This window comes from Perognathus longimembris, chromosome 3, assembly GCF_023159225.1.
Source record: "Perognathus longimembris pacificus isolate PPM17 chromosome 3, ASM2315922v1, whole genome shotgun sequence".
NCBI classification, from domain to species: domain Eukaryota; kingdom Metazoa; phylum Chordata; class Mammalia; order Rodentia; family Heteromyidae; genus Perognathus; species Perognathus longimembris.
In genome coordinates this window covers 112,727,067-112,753,709 of record NC_063163.1, presented here as the reverse complement: position 1 = coordinate 112,753,709, position 26,643 = coordinate 112,727,067, and the positions used below count along the sequence as shown (strand labels likewise).

The 26,643-nt window shown below is 36.9% G+C and overlaps 1 protein-coding gene across 3 annotated transcripts in view; it reads right to left on the bottom strand.

Moving 5' to 3' along the window:
* Positions 1 to 26,643, bottom strand: part of Sik2 (salt inducible kinase 2) — an 81,962-nt gene that overhangs the window by 38,777 nt on the left and 16,542 nt on the right. The gene's annotated exons all lie outside the window — the stretch shown is intronic.

The window sequence follows — 26,643 nt, the reverse complement described above, 5'->3', positions numbered from 1 at the left end:
TAAAATTACACAATGATATCTTTTGCCATACAATCTATGATTTTGATATTCTGTGTTCCTTAACTACTACACAGACATTTGTATTACTTTCAGACATCTTTCAATATGGAAACCAATTGGCCCTGAAAAACTGCTCATGCAGACTGTATTAACTACTGGCCTCATTACTTAAGATGACATAGCCACTCCATTACTTAAGAAGACTAGCCTAAGGTTTCCTCTCAGAAGGTGGCCACCTGGGAACTTCTCTCAAGCCAGTTAACCCTTAGTCTCCTGTTTATTTCTAGGTTCACAGTTTGGAAAGGGACGCAACTGATTAGGCAAGTTCTAAAGAATGAATTATGGTTTGATTCCAGAAGTAAAGAAAGATAAAAGGCATATATGGGGGTTGCTTATGGCTAACTCCTAAGTCAAGGGAGCAATTTTAAAAATAACTCCCAAACAATAATATTGACTCATGATAAAAACATAAGGTGTAATATGTCCTAATATTACCAACAATTCAGTTTTTGGGAAATCACTTAATACTTAGAGAGTTTCTAAGTAAATATAATTAGCGTAACCTCTAAAGTTGCCTTTAGTTGAACATTAAACACTTTAATGGCCATTAACTTCATATAAAAATGTGACTTCTATTTTCCTTTTGGATGTTTTAATCTCTCACCCTGTAAGTTCTAGTAAAGAAATTCCTAGGCCACTTAAGACCTAAGGGAAATTTGATGTACTGTGTGGGTGGTTTTCCATTAAGCAGTGGGGCTTGAAAAGGACAGCATCGTATGGAAAAACAATAGAGGGCTAGAAGCCAGAAGATAGCAGATCAATTCTGAGGTCCACAAGAAGGACCAAAGTTAAATGGCTCCACCTGGGGATCTAACACAGCCTTTCTTTCCCAAGAAACCAAGATCTGAAACATCATAAAGGTACTATTAGGGTCCCAAAACAGGAGTACGCAGAAGGACAGAAGTATAATCCAATGGAAGAAGGATGTGAAATCCTAGAATCTTCTACCTATTTAACATAACTCTTTTTAACTAAAAAACTCAACTGACCATACTCATGAAAACTGCTATTGTAAGAACTTAATGACGATGACCCTGAATAACAGGGGGAGCAGGTAGAACCTTGAGCAACGTTCTTTTGTGGCCTTTAAAAGATCTGTATTCAGCAAAACAACATGATTTCATAGAGTTGGGTTTGTAGATTCAACTCTTACACTGAATGATGTCTCCACGTGGTTTAAGTAGAGTCCTGAGTGGTTAACCAGGAAAGGGATTAGCATGGGTTTCTAACCATTACTTTAGGAAACCAAACAAGCTATTACCCTGTATAGCTGACACAAAGTTTGAAGTGTCTTAAAAAAAATTAATCTGTACTTTGTTGTTGTTGTGAAAACTAGAGTTTAAACTCACAGTGGTGAGGTCATAAGTTTTATGGGTCTCCCTGTACCCTCAGATCAATAATCTAGACCTACTGAAGGTAGAACATGGTTCTAGAACACACACACAAAAGAACAATCCTCATAGTTTCTGTCAAGCGCTGATATAGCTTTCAGAGCAAGAGTTTTCTGGCCATTTTGTTGGTTAGTTAGCAGCTTGACTGTTTTTGACCTTTCTAATGTTTTCTACCCTTTGTTCCTCCCCCTCTTCTAGAAGAAGGAAAAAAGTAATTTAATAGTAAATCTATTTTGTTTTCTAGGAATTGTATCTAATTACTATGTAATGATTTAACACTGCAAAATACTAGTAAAAATAAATATGATACTTGTAATTTTGATTGTACACTTTAAAAACTGTCTACTCTGCTAGGTAGATACATCAGTGGTAGGGTGCTTGCCTCTCAGGCACCAGGCCCTGAGTTCAAATCTCATGTTAAAAATGCCACTCTAAGGAATAGGCATAAGAGTTAGTCAAATAAAGAACATTCTAATAGACTTGAACATACCTCACAATGTTTGGAGAAATTCTGGGCTGGCTCTATTTAAAATACAAAGCATTTTATGTCCTAATATTACCAACAATGCAAACAGAATATCTTATGTGCTGTTCAAATATTTGTGGATCATTATGCTCCTACATAAATAAGAATGTCTACTAATCAAACAATTTGGAAAAAGCCAGTGAGATCTGTCAATGTGTTTGGATTTGATCTGTTGAAATCCTCAAGATTTAAAACCAATGCCAGCATGGATTTATAATTCACATGCAGTGAGTTTCTGGTTCCATACTTCCTGAGTAAAATGTCATCATGAAGATGGCCAAAACTAAATCCACAGTATTTTAAGCTACTATAAATAGGTTGCAGTTTGTGCCATGGATGAAATAAAGTTTTATTTAATACAGGCATCCCTGTAAGATGTACGTAAAAGGCAGAAAAGACAGTGGGAGCTGAAGATATGAAATAAAGGTTGAAGCCTGAGTCTATAGCTAAGATCAATGAGGACAGTGCACATTAAGGAAATAGACATGTTCAAAAGGCAAATCAAAGCTGAGTGGAAAAACAATAAAGCCTAAATATAGGAGGAATTATCATAGCCAAAATATAGCAAAGGATTAACAGTTGACATGCTGTTTTAGCGGGAGGTTTTCCAATTCAGTTTATTAGTGTGTGTGTGTGTGTGTGTGTGTGTGTGTACACTTCTAATTTTAGAAAAAAGTCAAATGAAGTGGTTTTTTTTTTTTTTTTTTTGCATAGTGATCTTGATGAAGGGCTGGGAATGTGGCTTGGTGGTAGAGTGCTTGCCTAGCATGCATGAAGCCATGGGTTTGATTTCTCAGTGCTACATATACAGAAAAAAGCCAGAAATGGTGCTGTGACTCAAGTGGTAGATGCTAGCCTGGAGCAAAAAGAGGCCAGGGACAGTGCTGAGGCCCTGAGTTCAAGCCCCAGGATTGGCCAAAAAAAAAAAAAATCTTGATGAAATATAGCAATACCAAAAAGCTGTAGTTTATACAGAACTATGAATAGCAAGGCTCTTTGAGGTGATATCTAAGATAAAAGCAGACAGAAATAAATATACATGTACAACACATTTCTTTTTTGCCTCTCTATCTCCTTCTTCTAAACTTGTATCTATCAGTTTAGTTCTATTTTAGCCCAAATATGATAATGTGTAGGAGTCATGATAAAGGAATAACGGGTAGAACACTCACCTAGCTAGCATGAGCAAGGCCCTGAGTTTAGTTCCCAGAGTCACAAAAACAGAATAAATAATTAATGAAATTCTGATATTTTGTCCTCTTTTTGACTTGTTGCATGATATATTTGCTTGATATTATCTGTCAAGCACTCACCATTTATTAATAGAATGTTGAATACTTTGACCTTTTCCTTCATCTACTAACTGCTTACTCACCAATTTCACATGGATAGCTCCATGTGTCTCAAATTTAACATGCCCAAGCAGAACTTCTGATCAACTTTCCCAAGCCTGGACTGTCCTCAGTTTCCTAATGTAGTTAAGAAGCCACTCTAATTTTAATTTTACACTGTTTTTATTCTCCATGTCCAAGTCATCAAAGTTTTTGACATATGTACACATACACACACATACACACACACACACTTTTTAAGTCCAAACTTAGACTTCAACCATCAATTGACATCATCATATCAAAAAGTAGCCAACAATAGCCATTAACCAATATTGTAAAGCATGCATATTTCTCGTGAATTCTTATTTTGTACTGCTGAGACTGAACCTAAGCCTACAAACAGTTTAAACATAGTCATTATTATGCATAACTAAATTTACTTTTTCTTATTTCTAAAATCTGACTGGAGAGATCATGTAATTGTGAGATTTTCTTGTTACCCTACTCTTTTCAGGAACTGTATTAACTTCTGGCACTGCAAATCAATTATTTAAGAAATTTTACTCTAACTCTTCCATTCTCTCAAATAGTATGAAAAGATAATGCCTATATCTTGAAATGGTAACATAGGGTAGTGAATAGTTCATGGTTATTTCTCTGCAATGAGTTCTACTTTCTCCATCATTTTCTACTCTTTACTATTATTACCCCCAGGATTTCCATTCCAGTTCCAATTTTGGCCTAATAAATGTAAACTGTTTCAGAAAGTTTTTGTTTTTTTTAAAGGACAACATGAAGTTTTAACTGAACCCTTAGAAATTAATCTGATAAATAGTCATAAAGATGTCTTAAAATTGGAGATGTCAGGGCTGGGGATATGGCCTAGTGGCAAGAGTGCCTGCCTCGGATACACGAGGCCCTAGGTTCGATTCCCCAGCACCACATATACAGAAAACCGCCAGAAGCGGTGCTGTGGCTCAAGCGGCAGAGTGCTAGCCTTGAGCGAGAAGAAGCCAGGGACAGTGCTCAGGCCCTGAGTCCAAGGCCCAGGACTGGCAAAAAAAAAAAAAAAAAAAAAAAAAAAATTGGAGATGTCAGCAGTGGGAATTTAAGTGGATTTTTTTTCTAAATAAAATTATTAAAATTTTAGTATGTAAAAAGTAGATAACCTAAACTTGATTATACTGCAAAAAATTGTGTTGCTGGCTACTGATGATAATACCTTCAGCTTCTACCAGTCATTTCCAATACACAGAATACCTCTTAGTTTCTAACATAAGCACTCACTAGAAAACAAGGTGGGTTGAGACAAATCTACCATTCACAGGCCACGAAAGATTTCAACTAATTTTAGTAACTAGTCAGGTAATAATATAGTCATGATCATACCCTTAGGAAAGAGAGATCTTTGGACAAAGCACAGGATCTGAAAAGAACCCTTACATTCCTCTCTTCAGAATTTAACAGAAACCTACTGTAACCAGGATGACAAGATCTTCATGTATTTAGTAGCCTTTCAAATCTTTTTAGATCTCAAGAGAAAGCAAACATGAGGTTTGCTCCAGATCACGTCATGGTGCGTTACAGACTCACCCAGACTACTTCATGCCAGTGTGGTAGTCTGTTTACATCTTAAAGCTTCTTACTTTGCTGTATGGAACTCTCCAAGGTTCTGACACTTAGTGGTGGTCTAGTGTCCCCAGGGAGTACTAGGAAAACACAGAGATCAGAACCACTGGCTTAGTGGTTCCTAGCTACTTCTAAACCTCAACTCTAATATCTCCCAGTCAATGCGGCCTCTTCTGAAGCATTCCTTAGTCTATACCTGACCCCCTGGCACACATGGTATATCACCCACAGTATCTGAAACTATTTTTTACTTATTTCAACCTTCTTTATTTTTCATTTCTTTTCAGTCTTTTTTTTTTTAAAGCAGAGTTCAACATACTGCAGGAGAGACTTACAGTCAATATATTTGATTTGGCTAGAGTCACTGAAACAAGAAAAAAATAATCCAATGTGCAATTTCTTAAGTGTTTCTTCCCTTTTAATGCCCGAAAACCCCTGAGCTAAAAGGAAAAAAGAGGGGCTGGGGATATGGCCTAGTGGCAAGAGTGCTTGCCTCATATACATGAGGCCCTGGGTTCAATTCCCCAGCACCACATATACAGAAAACGGCCAGAAGCAGCGCTGTGGCTCAAGTGGTAGAGTGCTAGCCTTGAGCAAAAAGAAGCCAGGGACAGTGCTCAGGCCCTGAGTCTAAGCCCCAGGACTAGCCAAAAAATAAAAAATAAAAATAAATTAAAAAGGAAAAAAGAGCGCCTGCAATGTTCTGCCTGCTAACATATTTGTCTAATGGTAAGTGTGTATATGGAAGCAGAGGTAAAGGGTGGGATAATGTTTCAAAGTACTGTCAGAAATAATCCCCACAGAACTTTTGGTTTTATCTTACTCCTCCAGTTCTGTCTGCCCAACAACATTTTATGCTATCCCAATGTTTTCCTGTGATGTAAAGGGCAAGAGGAGATCTCTCCCCAAAAAACTTTGAAAGTTTTCTAAAAGAGTTTCACAGATAAATAAGGAAAGGAGCAAGGTATACAGAATTAGCTCAAATACAAAGCTGATATAAAGAACTTAAACTTTCTTAGGAATTTTGCACATACTGGATAGAGGGTGGAAGGCAATGGTATTATTACATAGTGTTTGTCAAAGACCTGATTCTGGCCTAGTTTCCGTCTACTTCTTCCCTGATGGTTAGAACACAGGCTTTGGTTACAACGCCCAGTTTTAAACCCACCATCAATCAGCTGTGTCACTATTTTTCTGTGCCTTAGTTTCTTAACTATGAAATAGAAATGGAAGACTTTAAAGATTACATAACTTAGGGTTAAATATATAAAATAAAGCCTGGCGCACAATGTCACGTGTGTGTGTGTGTGTGTGTGTGTGTGTGTGTGTGTCAATTCTAACCTTCAAAGTTCACCCTGATATTATTGCTTACTACCAGCCATATCAATCTCTTGAGGTCAAGCCTCCACTATAGCCTGGAATGTAGCAACAGTCCTATCTAGTCTCTCTGTCTCCATTCTAGTTTGTTCTTCCTACAAAAGTCAGAGTCCCCACTGAAAAACCAAGTCATGCTGTGTCACTCCTTTGCTCAAAATTCTCCACTTACTTCCAGTCTCAATATAATTATAATCTCAAATCCTCTTAGGCCTTCCATAATCCTACCCAGTCCCTGTCCCTTTCCAGGACTCCTTTCCTACCCATTGCTACCATATTCTATTCACTCTATTCTAGCCATACTGGGCTCCTACCTCAGTCTTTCAATGCTGTTCCCTGTGCTTAGATACCCACATCACTTTCTTCCTAATTTAGCTCATGTTTCTGCTTAAACCCACTCATTAGAAAGGTCTCCTTCTACTGCCAGGTATGGGCGGCTCACACCTGTAACACTAGCTATGCAGAGCCTGAAATCTGAGGATAACAGTTCAGATCCAGCCTAGGAAAAAAAGTACAAGAGACTCTATCTCCAATTAACCAGAAAAAAAAAAAACAAAACACAACAAACACCCCAGAACTGGAGGTGTGGCTTAAATGGTAGAATGGCAGCTATGAATGAAAAGTCAGGCAAGAGCAGAAGGTCTCTGTGAGGTGAATTGGTCATGAGGGTTCCATTACTCCCTTGAGAATGGGATTAAGATCTTCCGAAAAGAGGCTTTATGCAGCCTTTGGTCTCTGGCCCTTCTGCTTCCACCATTTGAAGACTCAGAATTCCTTCCTACTAGAGGATACACCTCTCACCACAAGCCATAAGCTTGGACTTCTTAGCCTGCAGAACTGCAAGAAGTGAGTTTCTAGTTGTTGTTTTTTTTAATCCGGTCTGATATATCTTACCACAACAACATAAATTAGAATAAAATAGAATATAAGAAAACAAATAAGGGCTGAGAATGTGGCTAAGTGGCAGAGTGTTTGCCTAGCATGCATGAAGCCCTGGGTTCAATTCCTCAAGGCCACATAAACAGAAAAGCCAGAAGTGGCGCTGTGGCTCAAGAGGTAGAGTGCTAGCTTTGAGCAAAAAGAAGCCAGGGACAGTGCTTAGGCCCTGAGTCCAAGCCCCAGGACTGGCACAAAAAACAAAAAAACAAATAAATGCTGTTGATATTAAAGGAAAAACCAATTTGTAAGAAAAGTCAGAGAAAGGAAAAGGAGTTGGACAACTAGCTTAGTGACAAAACAAGTCTGAATTTCATAACCTAACACTTTATTTTGAATATCAAAATTAATAACAATAAATCTCATATAAGCCCAATGTAAAACAAAATTGAGGATGAGATGTTATAAATTAGCTCAGAGCAAGATAATAACCAAATTTCAAGTATCCTTGTGGTAAATCATTATTTGAGACAAGATTATCTGCACATAACATTGATCAAGATACACTGTATTCATAAACTGCTTTGTTAAATAGTAACTCCTTTGTAAAACTACTTAAATAAAAAGACAATTATAGACAAAATCATCTGCATATGAATATTTAGGCACCTTGTTGGTAAACTGAAAAATTATATTCTCCCTAGCAAATGAATAACAAGTACCATTTAGTACGATTATTAACAGGGAAATGGTTAAAAGCAATATAACTATGTTCTTGGACAACTCTACCTTGGTCCATAAACTTGCGATCTTAGTTAAAAACTGCAATTGTCAATGTTAAAGAGTAAGTTCTCTCAACCCCTTAACAGACATTTCGAGTATTTACAAAATGCTGTGAGTTCAGCACTATGCCAGGTACTGAAGATATAAATAAGAAGTGTAAATAAAAACCACGCTTTGCCCACAAGGAGCTTAGTCTAACTCAAGAGATAGTCCTATTGGCATAAAATTAGAAAACAACCACCACAGAGATGGAGTATTGCACAGAGCCATTGAGAGGGTCAATGTAGGCCTCTCAAGCCATTTTTCCTTCAATAGCATGTATCACTGCTATTACTATTATTGTAAAAACCTTACATGTATAGCTGAAAAAAAAAGAAAATTTCCTACCCAGATTTCAAACAATAGTTGAAATAAAATTTTAAAGCAATAAAAAATAAAATAAAAATTACTGATACTGGGGCTGGGAATGTGGCTTAGCGGTAGAGTGTTTGCCTAGCATGCATGATGCCCTGGGTTCGATTCCTCAGCACCACATAAACAGAAAAGGCCAGAAGTGGCACAGTGGCTCAAGAGGCAGAGTGCTAGCCTTGAGCAAAAAGAAGCCAGGGACAGTGCTCAGGCTTGAGTTCAAGCCCCAGGACTGGCAAAAAACCAAAAAACCAAAAAGCAATTACTGATACCCACTGCCATACATAAAGAAGTTCAATATTTCAGGTTTTCTAGTAGATGAGATAAACAAAGGATGGGGAAATACACATTTTTTTATTAAACTTTTTTCTTTATTGTCAAAGTGTGGTAGAGAGGGGTTACAGATTCATATGTAAGACAGTGAGTACATTTCTTGTTCAACTTGTTACCTCCTCCTTCATTTCCCCCTCTCCCTTCCTTTTTTCCCTCTCCCCCCAAGAGTTGTGCAGCTGGTTTACACCAAATGGTTTTATAAGCATTGCTTTTGGAATGGTTTGTCTTTTTGTCCTTTGTCTCTCAATTTTGATATTCCCTTTCCCTTCCCCAGTTCTAATAACCGTATAAACAGTATCCTGGGTACTCAGATGAGATACAGTGGTAGCGGGGGTATATCCACAGGAAGGGAATACAACAGACACAAAACTAAACAAAACAATCAGACAAGAAAAACAAACAAACAAAAGGTACGGTTCCACATGGCATGTTGAAAAAAATTAAAACAGTGGTATGATTCTTGTTTCTGTGACGTGGAGTTCATTTTACTTGGCATCATCTTATGAGATCATATGGGTGTAGCTATTGGGGTATTTTGGTCTTCTACCATGACTAGCCTAATCATTTACTAGCTATTCCCTATGAGGGACACCATAGGGTTTATGTTTCTTTGGGTCTGGATCACTTTACTTAGTATGATTTTTTCCAAGTCCTTCCATTTCCTTAGGAATGGGGCAGTGTCATTCCTTCTGATGGAGGCATAGAATTCCATTGTGGAAATACACATTTTTTAAATTAAAAATTTAAACTAGACATGGTGACACATGCTAGACAGGAAGATCTGAGGCCATCCTGAGCCACGTAGTGAGATCTTGTCTAGAAAAAAAATTCTAGGGGCTGGGAATATGGCCTAGTGGCAAGAGTGCTTGCTTTGTATACATGAAGCCCTAGGTTCGATTCCTCAGCACCACATATATAGAAAATGGCCAGAAGTGGCACTGTGGCTCGAGTGGCAGGGTGCTAGCCTTGAGCAAAAAGGAAGCCAGGGACAGTGCTCAGACCCTGAGTTCAAGGCCCAGGACTGGCAAAAAAAAAAAACATTCTATCTCTAGGATAATATTTAAATATATTTAAAGGATCTACTGATACACATGACTGATTACTATGCTACAGAATAATGCCTTATATAATCTGATTATAGATTTTCTCTCAAAGGAACTACTGCAATGTACTCCAAAATCAGATTTCATACTTAAAATTACCATGCAAAGTACCTGTATCTGTAGTGGAAAATAAAACTAGTGCTTACCAGGGAGGGAGATTTTACCTCCTGTACAACATAGCCACATTCGCCATGAAGCTTTTATACAATACTGTAAAAGCATGAAGCTAGTGGGTGTGCAGATTCTTAATAAGACACGACAGATGGACATGGTTAGTGAAACATGGGTAAGAATGTGGAGAAGAGGCAGCTGATGACAAGCAGAAAAATGTACAATTCTCACTTGCATTTAGGTGTGGGGAACTAATTTAAAAGCTACTTAAGATGCCTGTCTAGAACTATAAAACAACACTCTTACAAGTCATTTACTCTGATTAAACAAGTCACAATATTAAAGAATTTATCTTTATTTGAAATAAGTCACAGTTTGGTTTTTATATAGATACAACTATAGTCAGGGTACTGCGTGACAACATCATACAACTTAGTCAAGGAGTAAGTAAAGAAAAAGAGGCAAGCAATCAGTATCTAGTATGTCTAAACTATCTGACAATGGTAAAATATTGTTTGAACAATATTGAGTCAGATCTTGGGGTGTTCTTACTGCACAAATTAAAACCTACTGCAAAGTATGTTGTGAAACAATCAGAGATTTCAACAAGTAAATAAAATGGTGAGTGGGGAAAAGAGACTTAGCCACTATAATCCTAACATCATTAGAAGAACTTCTATGTGTTTCCCCTCTCCTTTTTTCATTTCATTTATTTCATATTTCATTTCATTTCATTTCATTTATTTCATATTGAAAACGAAAATAACAAAATAGAAATACCTTAAGAGAAATCATAAAACCATTTTTTGGAGCAGAAAATATTTATTTTCATATACCTTGTCATAGTCATTTTCTACCTGAGTTATTTCTAGTTTTGCTTTACTCATAGTCTTTGTTCCTAACCTTTAATGAATTCTACCTTAAAAGTGATTTTCAAATTCTAAAATACAGACATGAATGCCAAAGAATGGTCCCTCTATACAAAAGAATAAAGCAAAGTGAAAATAAATGTTTTCAAATTAAATAAATTTTAGACAGATTTGAGAAAGAAAGACAACTCACATCCCAGAAACCTCTGAGTGGTCCTAAAATTACTGGTGGAACTTTATAGTGCTGGCAGTGGAACTGGGTTGAATCTAACTTTTACATGTTTTTTTCCCCCCCACATAAACCTGCATCTTACTGCTATAGCTGAACACTCTGCAGTACTTTAAGTTCTTGAGAAGGTTCCTTGAGAGGCAAAGTACACAACCATGTCTAGATGTTATATAATCACTACACTCAGCAAAGTTATGCTGGTCAGGGTAATATATATGCCACTGGCAAACTAAAAAAAATTCATGCTGCTAATGCAAATTAATTAATAAAGTGCTTGACATAGTATGGATATTCAATGCATCTCTGATCAATGAGTAGATGAATGTATAGACAACTGTTACTTTCATATTTATCAACTATAAGCACAAAAATTTAGCTTTTAAAAACCCACTAAGATTAGATACAAGCAGGTTTCCCATTAGAACTCATAGTCTACTTAATTCTTCCAGGTCATAATATTAATTTAAATTATCCTCATTTAATTATACTTTAAGTGAATCAAAGAATATTTCTTTCACATAGTTCAAAATACTAGGCATTTCAGCTAAGAACATACAGACTGAGGCAGCCTGACACTATCATAAAGTCTGAAGTACTCATAAAAGACAAAAGAGGGGGATAGGAATATGGCTTAGTGGTAGAGTGCTTGCCTTGCATGCATGAAGCCCTGGGTTGATTCCTCAGCACCATATAAACAGAAAAAGCAAGAAGTGGTGCTGTGGCTCAAGTGGTAGAATGTTAGTCTTGAGCAAAAAGAAGCCAGGGACAGTGCTCAGGCCCAGAGTCCAAGCCCTAGGACTGGTTAAAAAAAAAAAAAGACAAAAGAGGTCACAAGTGAAAATATCAAGTCATTTTTATTTATACAGATACAAACTAAGTTAGAAAATATAGGTTTAGGGCTGGGAATATGGCCTAGTGGCAAGAGTGCTTGCCTCCTACACATGAAGCTCTTGGTTCAATTCCCCAGCACCACATATATGGAAAACGGCCAGAAGGTGCGCTGTGGCTCAGGTGGCAGAGTGCTGGCCTTGAGCGGGAAGAAGCCAGGGACAGTGCTCAGGCCCTGAGTCCAAGGCCCAGGACTGGCCAAAAAAAAAAAAAAAAGAAAGAAAATATAGATTTAACTCTACACTGGAAGGTATAATGAAATGATTTCTAGAAAAATCATGCCTATTTTTAGGGTAAACAAAATCAAGTTCACTTTCTTTTTAGCTCTGTTGAATATAATCTTGCTTCATGCTTATTATCTTTATCTTTGTTCATTTTAGGTAATTTTATAAAAGGCATTTTTTTTCTTATTTTAAAGTTATAGTGATTTGGGAAAAACAACACCATGATCAAATAATTTATATTCTATTCTGTTATTCAACTTACTAAAAATATGAATTAGGGAAATAGGAAGCAATTGAGAATTATTATTATTATTATTATTTTTTTTTTTTTTTTTTGGCCAGTCCTGGGCCTTGGACTCAGGGCCTGAGCACTGTCCCTGGCTTCTTCCCGCTCAAGGCTAGCACTCTGCCACTTGAGCCACAGCGCCACTTCTGGCCGTTTTCTGTATATGTGGTGCTGGGGAATCGAACCTAGGGCCTCGTTTATCCGAGGCAGGCACTCTTGCCACTAGGCTATATCCCCAGCCCGAGAATTATTATTTTTAAAAATCAACAAAATGGGGCTGGGAATATGGCCTAGTGGTAGAGCGCTTGCCTCACATACATGAAGCCCTGGGTTTGAGTCCCTAGCACCACATATACAGAAAAGGCCAGAAGGGGTGCTGTGGCTTAAGAGGTAGAGTACTAGCCTTGAGCAAAAGGAAGCCAGAGACAGTGCTCAGGCCCTGAGTCCCAAACCCCAGGGCTGGCAAAAAAAAAAAAAAAATCAACAAAATGTTTATATTTTTGGATATGGACATCTAGCTTTTACTTTCCCCCAAATTAATAACTGTGCCAAAGATTCTATAACTGTACATCAGTATCATATTAGTATTTCTGCAATGGATATATAACAAGTGGGATATTTAAAAAATGACAAGCAAAGAAGCATTTATGCCTTCCAAGGGAATGTCTTTTTTTTTCATCTCTTGTTTTATTGTTATTGTAAAGGTGAGGAGCAGAGGGGTTACAGTTACATAAGTCAAGTCACAGTATATTTCTTTTTGGACACTGCTACTCCTTTCCTCCCTTTGTCTCAGTTTTTCCCTCCTATCCCCCCACCACAAACTGTATAGAGTTCACTTTCAACATAGTGTCTTGTGAGTACACTGCTACATGTGTTCACCCTTTGTTCTATCATTTCTATGTTCTTCCTCTTACCTTCCCCAAAGCAGATAAGCTTAAAAACAAGACAAAAGGTACATAAAACAATACAGCAACCAATGGGGTAAAAACGTCTTGTTTCCATTTCTTGGAGTTCATTTAGCTAAATACCATTTTATATGATAATATGCACATAGCTATTGAGCCTATGTCATCCTCTTGGAATGTCTTTTTGTAAGAGCTTTTTCTTACTGATTTCCAATGTAGAGGCTGAAATTCTCTTTACAGAACAAGTCAACTATAAATCTAATAGTAATTATATTTATGCTTTCTTCTTTTGAAAAAGCCCATAGAAAAGGAAAAGATAAATACTCAAAGACAATACAAAACAAAAAACAGGCCGAATTCACACAGTGAGACCAAAGGAGGATAGTCTTAGGAGAGGTTACATAAGGTACATTACCTTTACAATAAGAAGTAAATTTAAAAGAGAAAAGCCTAAAATTTATCTAAACTAAGGATACTAAGCTAGTTTTAGCTGCTTAGCTTATTTACAGAAGGAATGCATATTTAAGTATTCAATATTTTGCGTGGAAATGACTTATTCACTCAATCATATAATACGACATTTGGGACTAATGAACCGTTAATGTTGAGGAGATATCGCATCTGCAAATAGCTCAAATTTGTTTGTTCTTATGCTAGAAATCATATTTTTCTGAGTCTCTTCAGTCCTTATATTGACTTCTAGATGTGCAAATTATTTATATGAGTGCTCCTAGGACATTAAACTTTTAAAATGTATTTTTATTGTTATTGTAAAGGTGCTGTATAGATTACAGTAACATAAGTCAAGCAATAAGTACCTTTCTTCTGAACAGTGTACTAGGACAATTTTTAAAAAATTATAAAAGAGCTATTCCATTAACCATGAGAAAGAGAGGTAGAAAAAAGCACTAGCACTATCCTCCTTCTGTATTCACACCATCAGCACAATTCTACCACTACCATCTGTGCCTTTACAATGACTATGAATGCGCACAGTAACACAAGTGCAGACCTAGGCCTGCATGGCATGTTACCACTTACGAAATGCTCTCACATACATCCCTGTATCATCCTAATGAATGAATGTTCCTTCCTTGTTGGGTTACCTCAGCACACAAACATTATTAGCTCAAAGTAAATGATGTAAGTGCATAATAGAGCTAAGATCATTATAAGGGCCCCATGGATCTAGTTGAGTCTCTTTTCTCACTACAGCATTATACATTTCATATATTCAAAATTCCTTCATTAGGTTACCTCATTTGTAGACAAGATGATGTCTAAGCTAGGGAAAATAATTTACTAGGTACTTTCAAGAACAATACATTATTTTAGAATACAGTGGCCACCAACTAAAGTGTATGGTGTTTGATTAGCAGACTTGAAGGCAGAGTATAGATAGATACATGGGGTATGTGCAAGGATCAACAAAATGTTGTGCTCACAGATGGAGAGACAAATGCGCAGAAAAAAGAATGAAACTATGTGACACTACTCTAACCAGCTATGGTATGCTGAAATATAATAGGCGCTAGAACACTGGAACTGACAAGCTACATAACATATCAATTATAAAAGATGCATAGCCTGACAGAATTTAGGAAAGAGTAAAAAAGTATTCACTTTGCTAACAATTCAAGAACACACTGACTGAAAGACCATAATTGGTAAAGAGACACATATTCCAGCAATAAGACACTCTTGCCACTGTCTCCTGTCTAGCTGGATCTCTTCCAAAAGATCTACACTCTACAATATCTCTAAACTGGTCTGTAAAGCTATCTCATTTTTCCAAATGAAAATGTACTTATTTTTTGGAAGAATAAAAGCAGAACATACCTACTGTAAAATAATGCAACTATTGAAACATACAAGGTACACAGAACACTGGTGCTCACACTTGTAGTCCTAGCTACTCAGGAGGCTGAGAACTGAGGATCATGGCAACGCCCCCCCCCCATAACAAACAAATAAAAAAAACCTAGAGGTGGAACTGTGGTGCAAGTGGTAGAGCACTAACCTTGAGCAAAGAAGAGCTCAAGGATATCATCCAGGCCTTGAGTTCAAGCCCCAGGACCAGCACACGCGTCTGCACACACGCACGCGTGCACACACACAGAGCAAAAACCCAGAAATATATAATGTACAAATGAAAGCCCTCACAATCTCACTTCATTATACAGCTTGATTCTTATTTCCAAGTTCCCCCCTATATTAATGAAAACATATAAGTATAATACAACAAAAGCATTTATGTATAAATATATTTAATATAAAAATAAATCCATATGAGCCATCCATTATAAAGTATGGCCTGAATATCTGTGTCTCCCTGAATATTCCTATGTTGAAATCCTCAATGTGCAAGAACAGAAGGTGGGAGGCTTTGGGAAGGGATTATATCCTAAGAGTGCTATTCAACAATCAGTGCCCATATGAATGAACAAGTCACCTATTCTACCAAGTGAGGACATAGGGAGGAGTAGGTGCTACCTATGAAGAAACCAGATACACCAGACGCTTTCACCTTGGACTTAGCAGCCTCTAGAACTATGAGAAATATATTTCTGCTGCTTAGAAGTTACCTAGTCTAATTTGTTTTGTTATAGTAGCCCCAAAGAACTATGAACTGCTTCAAAGAGTAAGCATATTAAATAGTAACAATGTATCTTAAATCTCAAATGCAGACTACATATATTCTCACTTACTTTTAATCTCTTAAAAATTTTTGGGCTGGGGATATAGCCTAGTGGCAAGAGTGCCTGCCTCGGATACACGAGGCCCTAGGTTCGATTCCCCAGCACCACATATACAGAAAACGGCCAGAAGCGGCGCTGTGGCTCAAGTGGCAGAGTGCTAGCCTTGAGCGGGAAGAAGCCAGGGACAGTGCTCAGGCCCTGAGTTCAAGGCCCAGGACTGGCCAAAAAAAAAAAAAATTAAAAAAAAAAAATTTTTACTTCTTGGCCAGAAGTGGCGCTGTGGCTCAAGTGGCAGAGTGCTGGCCTTGAGCAAAAAGAAGCCAGGGACAGTGCTCAGGCCCAGAGTCCAAGCCCAGGACTGGCCAAAAAAAAAAAATTTTTTTTTTTTACTTCACATTATAAAGCTCATCAAATCCACTTACATTTTATTCCTATCATTAGTTTACATAGACCTCTTTTTAAAAATAAGAGGTCCAGAAAGTTTTTAAGTGTTATCTAGCAAAGTTGTGTAAGACTTGCAAATTAAATTTCTTATACAATGTGGACACAAAACAGCAGTTTGAGACTTTTAGTTTTCCTCATCTTCATATTCCTTCATATTCTGTTACAGGAGACACATTGTACACTTAGAATATATGTAAGAAACTAACAGGTGAAGGTAGTAGTTTCATTAAAGCAAACGGGAGCTAAGCACGAGAAATGGTGAGAGCAGTCACTCAGAAAATGAGATACATGCCATGTGGCCAATATATCGCAATATACCATGTCAGAAAAAAATGTTCTTTTTTTCTTAGCTTCTTCAGGGAAATAAAGATTTTCTTATATTTGACACAGTGACAGGCATTAAATATACTGCCTTGGTATATGTAATACTTATATTATTACATATAGTGAAGATTATTTCTTAAGGTATTATTTATGTTGCAAAAATCAAGAAACACCAGTCAAGTACCGGTGGCTTACCCTGTAATCCTAGCTACATAAGAGGTTGAGATTGGAAAGATCATGGTTTGAAGTCAGCTCCAGCAGAAAAGTTCTTCTCAATTCATATCTAGTCACAGTGGCACTTGCCTTTCATCTTAACTAATGTGGAGGCTGCATCTGGGAGCATCACTGCTGTAGGGCAGCCCTAGGAGAAAAGTCAGTGCGACTCTATCTCCATGGAGGGAAGCTGGAGAGGGTACCATGTACCTGTTATCCCAGCAAAAAAATGAAGTTGAAAGTAAGTGAACCAAGGCTCACGTGTGCTCGCAGGAAGCCCAATCCTATCTCAAAAAATAACCAGCAAGAAAGCAAGGTTGAAGGTGTAGCTCAATGGTAGAGGGTCAGCTCTACCAGTAAGCGCAAGGCTCTAAGTTTAAACCCTCGTACCACTCTCACTCCCCACAAATCAATAAATAACAGTATTCAAAAAATCATTGGTTATAATAAAAATAACAATTCTTCATATATTTATAAAGATTACCTGGATATATTTAAAAAGATAAAGGTAAAAGGCTTGTTTAACATACACAAGGTTCTAGGTCTGACCCTCAGCACCTCAAGAAATTAAAATGTAATGTACTTATTAGTTCCTTTTGTACTTATGTCCTTAATGTCCTTATTATGTCCTTAATGTACTTATTAGTTCCTCATCCAGTTACTGAGTGCCTATTAGGTGCATATACTGCATGTTGAAAATACAGAACATAAGACAGATCATGTCCTTGGGAAAACCATTATGTACCAGGAGAAAAATGTAAGCTAAGAACAATACTTTATACCAAGAACACTGTGAGAAAGTGAGTGAAAAAGGACCTCTTCTAATAGGGGGGCTTATATGATGGCTTCACAAATGAAGTGAATTGTGAACGGAACTATGAAAAACGAGAATTCTGCCTGGTAAAAATGAGGATGAGTCAATTCTGGAGTTGTGATAATAATATATTCTATCTGGTCTTATCTATAGTCTAGGCATAGAGCAAAACTTCCAGAATTTCTGAGTGATAGGGTGTCTTTTATCTCCTTTTAACCATATCAGAGTTCAACCCATTGTGATTAGAGGGTTGAAACTTTCAGCTCTGACCCTGGGCACTCAGGATGGAAGAGAAGTTGGAGATTGAGTTCATCACCAACGGCCAATGATTTTTGTCAGCTGTGCCTATGTAAAGGAACTTCAATAAAAACTCCAATTTACAAGGTTTGATGAGGTTTCAGGTTGATGACATCCACGTACAAGGAGTTGTGTGCCCAGAGAGGATATTAAAGTTCTACCCCACCAATGGCTTACATCTCTCTTCCATTTGGGTTCCCAAGCTGTACCCATTATAATAAACCATCTAATTTAAGCAAACTGTTTTCTTGAGTTCTGTCAGTCATTCCAGAAAATTACAAAACTTGAGTGGGAGTCACGGAGGACAGAAGTTCAGTTAACCCACTACTTGTTTTATGCTTGTGGAGTTTCATGCTAACTTTGTACAGTCAGTGTGAGAAGTGAACTAACTGTAGTATAGTCAATTGGTGTGGAAGAACTGGTTGGTTGGAGTGGAAAAACAATTCAGAAGAGTGATGGCATACTGACAGAGAACCACAGAGAACAGAGGACCATCCACCTTGACTTGAGGAAAGGAAAGAGGAAAGTAATAGTTATTAAGTACTACATACTTTCTTACTTGTTCTTACTTGTTCATTCCAAATGAGAATCTGAGATTCAAAAAAGTTAACTTCAAAAGTTACTTGTTAAGAGACAAAAATCTAGTTTCGTAGATCTTAATTGGCCTTATTTGCAATTCTAGAATCGGGAGAGCAGTCTGGATCCAAAATGGTGCAGAACAGTCCTGCTCCACCACATGGGCAAGTTATATTTATAGACAGAGAAGAGGAAGTGACCTACAGAAAATGGAGGTAAATGCATGATTACAGCTTGAAGTCTGTTTTATTGCAACATGATGAAACCAAGGAAAAAGTTGAGTAAATCTGGCTTTTCTTGTTTGTAGTTACTTGATTTTTACCACTTATTTTATAGATGACGTAGTAAGTGGTATACTCTCATCAATTGTGCTACAGATAGTACCTATAGTCACAGAAACAACTCTCTAAGCTGTTTTCAGGAATCTGAAGGTTCTGTTTCTAACCTGAATGATTTGAAAACACTGGTCCTTGGGCCTCGGTAAATGTCCAATGGGCACACCTTTTGGTAGCAGAGGGCTAAAATCTCCACCCTATTTTCCAAACATGTATCCTGTGAAGAGCCAAGAAGTTTGACTACACATGTGGAATGTTTCTGGTCTCCATTCTCCTTTCCCATTGCGCCTTAGACAACTCTTGTTTCTTTATTCCACAATATACTCCTCATCTCACATTTGGCTATCTGGTGAATAAATTATTTTTTGAATTCTTATATTGTGTGTGATTGGTATACTCTACAGTGGACAAAACAGGCCCAGCTGGGTAACTAACATTGGGCCACTTGTGATTGTCTGAGACTTGGCTATGTGTAATAAGGTAGGGCTGCAGTCTGTTTACGTATCAAATAGGGTACAGGTCTCAATAAAAAGAGCAGCAAACTAAACATTCAGAGTTAATCTATGGCTGAGCTGGGATAAGAATCCAAGTCTAGGGGCTGGGAATATGGCCTAGTGGCAAGAGTGCTTGCCTCGTATACATAAAGCCCTGAGTTCGATTCCTAAGCACCACATTATATAGAAAACGGCCAGAAGTGGCGCTGTGGCTCAAGTGGCAGAGTGCTAGCCTTGAGCAAAAAGAAGCCAGGGACAGTGCTCAGGCCCTGAGTTCATGGCCCAGGACTGGCCTGCCTAAATAAATAAATATATAAAGAATCCAAGTCTAGAACTCCAAAGCTCATTATTTCTTAAACAACACACACAGAGGAAAATAATGGGAAATAAAACTGGAAAAGGAGGCTATCAAAACAAACCTTAATTATCAGACAAAAAAACTACAGATTTTTAAAAAAATAGTCTACATGAAATTAACTGAAAACCAAGCACAAAATAACTGTTAAGAAAAATACTAGGCATAAGATTCGTTGGGAGGCTAATTATAAACAAAGCTAATTAATGAGGAACTAAATTAGGCAATGGAAATATAAAGTATATAAAAACAAAAATGAAAAATATTTCAAAGAAAATCTGTATGGCTAAGCAACCAACTTTTTAAAACATAGGAATAAAGAGGAGGACTCAGAATGTGACCTAGTGGTAGAGTACTTGCCTAGCATGCATGAAGCCCTGGGTTCAATTCCTCAGCACCACATATACAGAAAAGGCCAGAAGTGGTACTGTGGCTCAACTGGTAGAGTGCTTGCCTTGAAGAAAAAGAAGCCAGGGACAATGCTCAGACCCTGAGTTCAAGCCCCAGGACTGGCAACAAAACAAAACAAAAACAAAACCCCAAACAAACAAACAAAAAAGAATAAAGATGAGTCCAAGATAATTCAGTAGGATAAGAAGAATGGTTATATTGGTGAGAGAATTTTGAACAACGGAGAGTTTATTTAATATAGTGTTCTCAGTTTTTATACCTTCTTTTTCCAATATTAGGACAGAAAGGAAGGACTTGGATTTCAGGGAAATTTAAAAGCTAAGGCTAAAGATTTGAAAGGCAAAGATTTGCCTAAAAGGAGCAAACAATAAGGGCATGTATAAAACTCCTCATCTTAGGGGAAAAATGAGGTAATGATCTAAGAGAAGGAAAAGAAACCTGTTGCAGAAGAGGATTTCCAAGAAAAAAAAAAAGGAGAGTAAGGGATGGGAATGTGAGCTTGCCTAGCATGCATGAAGCCTTCGGTTCAATTCCTCAGCACCACAAACATAGAAAAAGCCAGAAGTGGCACTGTAGCTCAAGTGGTAGAGGGCTAGCTTTGAGCAAAAAAGCAGCTCAAGGACAATGCTCAGGCCCTGAGTTCAAGGACTGGCCCCCCCCAAAAAAAAGAAGTGCTTGCTAAGTTTTAAGTTGCTTCTATGAAGACAAAAAGAGTAGGCATTAAAAAGCAAATGGCAGATTTGGCCGTTAGTTTTCTGGTGACCCTTACCAGATGTTATACTGCCATTTTAATTTGTAACTCTACAGCCTACAAATGTTATCTCTGCTTCTTAATAATTGCTGATCATTTTCTGACTTTCTAAATAACTTGTATAGTACTTTCTATTAACAGTTATTACAATATATAGAATAGTAATAAGTGTGGTTAGTCCTTTACACGTCTGTAGATTCTGCTCATTTACTCTCTTGCTCAAATGCCTAGAGAAAAAGCCTATGGGCCAAATACATGTCTCATAATGAATGGGATAAAGCAGCAAACAGAAAATGCTATACTACTCAATGTAGTTTTTTAATAGCTAAACTAGATACTTCCATTTCTTAAAACTTTGATATTTAATAAAAAGCAAATCTATTTTAAAATAGCTAAACATATACAAAGAAATTATGTTTATGCTAAGTTAGTTATTTTGAGATAGTAAACTGAGATCTTACTAATTTCCTCCTTCTATATCAAATCCTGGAAATAACCAAAAAGTATAATCAATTAATAATTAGCAATTATATAAAAACTAATGGAGTTAATGGGCTGAAAACTGGGAGTACTTTGTGATCTACAATAAATTAGATGGAAGTAAAGAGGAAAATCATAGGCTAAGATCAACATGGGCCTTAAAATTAAGATTATGATCACAGAGAGAGAGAGAGAGAGAGAGAGAGAGCGAGAGCGAGAGTACACTCAGTGTTTTATTCCCAAAGGTGTACATAGGAACAAGAAAAAGGCATGGGACAATCAACAGCATTGCTAGTTCAAGTACCACTCACTGTAAGTATATTTAGGTAAAATCAGTCGGAGTTCCTACCCTGCACAACACTCCCTTCACTGTAGTTAGTGCCAGGTATGAAGTAGCTCCTCACTTATAGTACAGAATGTTAGCTTTGATCCATAGCTAAGGCAGACTGCCAATAATTTGCAGGAGATAACTGAAATTCAAAATGGAAGTTAGTAGAAAAATGGGACTGTTTGTAGCAATGTTCAATTAAAGCCATTATGCTTATATTTCCAAACATGATTTTAATAACAATTTAATTAATTCTGGTAAATCTACACCTTCCACCAAATGTACGTTCAGACTCAACTTTATTTCTTGAGATTTGCAGATATCAACTTTATAGACTCAGAAAATTACTACAAATTTCTCTACTGCAGTGGTTAAGTCACTCCTTTCTGTTCTATATCCCAGCACTGGTCACAGTAGCAAACCAAGTACACAGAATTTACCAAACATACAACTCAGATTTCTGCTCCTTGTTAGGTTGAGTGAGACACAGAGGCTCAGAAATGTTATATGGCTTGCACAAGGATGTTTACAGTACAATTTAATGGGGAAACTTGGCCTAACATACAGACTTTACTTCTGACTTTTTTTTTATAACAAAGACAGGATGAATCATGAATCACTCTTTCATATAATTACTGTTTTTCCAACTACCACGATTTTTTCAACTACCAAGATTTACATATAATCCAGTTGAATCAGATCTTCAAAGATAACTTCATCACATACATTTAATAAAAATTTCAAAGGGACAGATCTTACATTTTACATCTAAGGATAGTCTAATTTTAGCTGCCTGAATTCAGCATTTGCATACCTTTTCTGAAGAACACGTCAATTCACTATCTTCCCGCACTGACATTTACCATCTTCAGATGTGTGAAAGCAATGTTTGTTTATACATCTACACAGCAAATTATGTTCAATCAAGAAAACTCAGAGAATATGTACCTGGGATGTGATCAGAAAGGAAGACATAGGGGCAGGTCATTTTATTGCTTCCATACTACCTATTGCTTTTATACTGAAGGAAGTGGGGAGCCACAGGAATACTTCAAGCAGAAAAATGGCAAAGATGAAATCAATACTATATAGAGAACATTTTGACAAGAATATGGAAACCAGCTTAGAAAGAGGGACTAGTCTAAAGGCAGAGAGACCCTAGGCTGTGGAAATAATGCAAGAGAGAAACGATGAAGGTCAGAACTGAAGTAATGATGGAAGGAACAGAAGTGAAGACACATTTAAGCAATCTGGCATTTGAGACCCTGGTTAGTAAAGTTAACAACCAACCAACCAACCAACCACTTAAGGCCATGTTGGTTAGTGAGCAAAACCTTCAGTTTGTTTTACTCAGAATAGAAAGCAAACCAACTAATACTTTCCTAACATAATCTTCAGGCTATTAAGATAGTAACCAACAGTCATAAAAGCTGCCCTCAGGTTGTCTGAGTAACCAAGTGTCTAAAGGTATTTTGATTCAAACAAAGCCCTTTTCCAATGATCACAGCTGGCATCTTAATATGTTACCACTGAAAGGGAAAGACAGGAAATGAATCAATAAACCTCAGGCACATGCTCAGCCTGGAAAGACACAGCCTACCAAGGAGCAGAAATCTGAAAACAAAGGCCCTGAGTAATTTAATTACCAGACCGGAATCTCCTGACTGCCGGTTTAATTGTTTGAACAGTGCCCAAATTGTCTGCTGAGGTGACCACCCTATGATTTTTGCACCATTTATTACACGTGATCACATGGACAAAATGAGAAATAGTTCTAAAGAATGTAGAAACCCTAAATAACTTTCATTAATCACACCTATGATTCTAAGAAAAAAATCCAAAGTCCAAACCTTATTTTTATAAATAGCTTAGACTCTCTTTAGCAAATTCACTTTCCATTCCATATTCCATGCTATTTGATCAACAAAATAATATTCTTCAGAGATGAGCACCAAATGCTATATAAATACTGGGAAACAAAAGCTACCCAGCTTACACATATATGCTCTTATTTACCACAGCACTCTGAAAAGGTTATTTTTAGAGGGGTTTGGAAGTTAGAAGAAAGGAAGTAACAGAGGTGGTTAACTATCAGTAAGTATCCAAAAACTGTTTGGTATCCCAGAGGAAGGCAATTTTCTCCCTGGATCCAATTAGTATTTCCTCTCTCATGTTTATTTCCCAAGGAGTAAACATTTTTTTTTTCAGAAACTGAACAAAGATGTACCTCAGACTGCTTAATCTGACAGTATTCTACTATTGGCTTCACTGAGCAAACAAGGCCAAAACAGACGCCTGTACTATTCACTGAATAAGCATTTATAAAATCCTTTGTATTGTGCTAAATTCTTACTAGAAACCTACAATCTGTTGGAGAAAAAAGACAGAGACTTTAAATAGTGAAAAACAGTATAGAGATAAATTATTAGTTGGTCAGAATAATTTCATAGATTGCTTTCATAAGAAAAAAATCAACATAGACAGAACTGAAAAGGACTACTAAAGGGCTGAAAGTTTAGCTAGAACTTTTTTACAAAGCAGACTGGAAAATGTAGAGTGCAAAGGCTTTCCGGGGCTCTAGATAAACACAAGCACAGATTTTGAATTAGGAATTGACATGTTCTGTTTTGAGAACCAATAAAAAGACCAACTTTAGTCTTAGATTTCCTGAGAGATAAATATATTTTTGTCATTAGATTGGGTAAGAAATCCATTCGTTTTCTTTTCTGTGCCAGTACTGGTGCTTGAACTCAGGTCTAGGTGTTATCCTTTAGCTTTTTCACTTAAGGTTGGGAAGTTCTTCCACTTGAGCCACAGCTTTACTTCTGGCTTTTTGGTGATTAACTCGTGAAAAGAATCTCATGGACTTTCCTGCCTGGGCTGGCATGAGCTACTGGTGTCCTGTTCATCAGCCTGTTTTCAAAGTACCTTTCAAAGCCCCAAATGCTTCCTATTTCTATTGTATATAATACAGAGCCAAAGCTAAATAGTGTATCAACAGAAACTGTTACACTCACCACAGTGGACAAAACCATTTAATGCTTTCTCATTTTCCAGTCTTTAATGAAAGCACATTAAATTAATGGAATCCATCAAGATTCAATTCAATGCTTAAGGAGATCAAATGAGAGCAGATGAAATTGAAATGAGCAAAGTGACTGAGACAGAGAATCTTGTTAAGTTCAAAGAACTTTAAGAAGGTCTATAACCAGTGATCACATTAGAGTGATTATAAGTCAGACTACAGTTTTGAGCCTTAGTAATACTATGCTATATACTTGTTCTGTAACTGAGCCAATTATTTAAACTTTGTGTGCCTTAGTCTCTTCTATTACAAAATGCAAATAGTAATAGTACCCATCAACTATTGAAGAAACATCCTTTATTGTTATTGCTTTTAAGGGCAAAGTTTTGGGGGTGGGGTAGGGTGTGGAGTACACACTGGGGATAACCAGGTCCTTGTGCATGCTGGGTATAAACACTCTATTCTACTGAAGTACAATCCCAGCCTGAGTGTAATGAGTTTTGATGGCCTTGTTAAGGACCCTATTTCAAAAACAGTGAAAACTCCAAAACAATTTTAAAAGGATTAGATTTTTATTTTAAAAAGAATACTTAAGACCCCTAAAAGAAACTCTGGAAGGAAATTTTGTTCTAGAATTTACTCTAAGATAGATTTAGTTTGTTTCAGGAATATATAGATAAAATTCTGTACTCGACTATAAGAATCTTTCTAATATGACAGCTTGAAAGCTTAAAGAAAATGCTCTTAGGTCTTTATTTTCTGCCTATTTGTGGTACTGTGCTCCCTTGATAACCTTTCTACTTATATTCTCTGGTTCAGTTTACATATTATTTACATTTGAGAATTATTTTGGCATTATTCTGGTAAAACATTAGCTCTCTGTAGAAGAGGTACAATATAAATAACCATTGCTAGATTTATCTGCCTGAAAATATCCTTTCTTCATCATCATCATCATCATCATCATCATCATCATCATCATCATCATCATCACATTTTGGCTTAAAGGAGATGGCCACACTAACAAATAATCTTAAACCTCTTTCCTAACAGAAGGTCCTATACACCTTTTAACATGCTTCTTACATATATTAGAGGGGGAATTCAAAGGTATTTAGAAGACTGTGAATAAAGCAGAAGAAAATCCAGAGGCCACATTATAATCATATTAAGAGAAATGAAGGCAAACCTAAACTAATCAGCTAAAAGTGGTTTGCCTGTAAGGAGGGGATGTGGGACTGGAGAGAGCGGAAGTCTGATTATTCTGTAACAAACCTTATAGAATTTGACACCTTAAAATAGCACAAAAGTGTAAATTCTACAAAGTTGAAACTTGTAAGATAGAAAGGTATAGATTAAGTGAGAGGAAAAATGTAGAAGAAAGAGAAAGATTGACTTATTAACTGTAGCAGATGGTATAATCTGCAGTTTGGTTGCCCACACGTATGGATAACCAATAGTCCTATATGAAGAAGAGCCCCTTCACTTACTGGAGCTATCTCAGTTGCATCTTGAAAGAGTTGGGTTTTATCTAATAAGCAAGAAGGAGGCAAGTAAAGGCTACTAAATACAGTTATATTTAATATAACAGTAGTAGCATGAGGAGGTTAAACAGGAATTATACTTAAATATAACTGACTAGGAAAAAATAGGGTGTGATATACATGAGATATTCATTAATTGAGTTGGGAGGTGATGAAAGCCTAGATTAGGGTGATGACCATGGAAACAGAAGGATTCAATTTTGAGTCATTTTGCAAGAACACAG